The sequence below is a fragment of the Hyaena hyaena genome, unplaced genomic scaffold (assembly GCF_003009895.1).
Source record: "Hyaena hyaena isolate Hyena2069 unplaced genomic scaffold, ASM300989v1 scaffold_881, whole genome shotgun sequence".
Lineage (NCBI taxonomy): Eukaryota > Metazoa > Chordata > Mammalia > Carnivora > Hyaenidae > Hyaena > Hyaena hyaena.
Window position 1 is genome coordinate 737,868 of NW_024081511.1, and position 919 is coordinate 738,786.

General features: G+C 45.6%; 1 pseudogene; it reads right to left on the reverse strand.

Moving 5' to 3' along the window:
• Nucleotides 1–231: 231 nt before the first annotated feature.
• LOC120222454 lies at nucleotides 232–630 on the reverse strand (annotated as a pseudogene).
• Between the last annotated feature and the right edge of the window lie 289 nt (nucleotides 631–919).

Below are 919 nucleotides of genomic sequence, written 5' to 3' on the forward strand. Positions count from 1 at the left end.
CTTGGTACACCGGAGATCCCCAGTGCCAAGAGAAGCATGTAAAATTGAGGCCATCAAAAACTCTCCTGTGCTATATCTGACCCAAATTTTAGCAGTTTTGTCCATTTGACTTTCTAGGGTGACACATGCTTGGAACTTGTTGCATCAAACTTCACTTAAAAGACCAAAACTCCTATTTCACTTTTTAAATAGATTCCTGCTGTCAGCTCTGATGGTCGATTGCAAAGACTTCTATTTCCCAACAGACAGGCGAGATTCCTTCATCTTCTTGGTCATGGTTTAGATGAGGTACACACAGTCATCCACACACTTAGTTGCACAACTCTCCAGCTGCCATTTCACCTGAAGCTCTTTACTTCCCGCATCTATTGAATCTTTGGGTTTATCACTGCAATGCAAGGTGCACTGGGCCAGGTGGTCCTGGAACTTATCCAACACACTGGTCACCAGAGGCATATGGCAGTGCTCAATGAACTGGTGCATCAGCTGCCATGGAACTCTGCTGTCCTCACAATGGCTGGTGCTGCACTGGAATATGAGGCCCTTCATCTTCTGGACATTCTCTCACTCCAGACTCTCCACCACAGAGCACATCTCCTCCTGTCTCCAGAGCTGCTGCAGCCCTGTCATGGGGACCCTGCACTGCACCAAAAATACCCTATACCTTGTTTTACATGGTGAATATATAGATTTTACAATTGTCAGAACTCATATAAATACACACATAACATCTTCAGATACCAATTTATTTCAGGGGTGCCTGGGTGGCTCAGCTGGTTAAGCCTCTGACTTTTGATATTGGCTCAGGTCATGACCTCATGGTTTGTGGGTTTGAGTGCAGATCCTGCTTGGGATTCTCTCTCTTCCTCTCTCTGTCTCTCCGCTGCTCTCACTCTTTCTCTCTCTCTCAAAATAAACA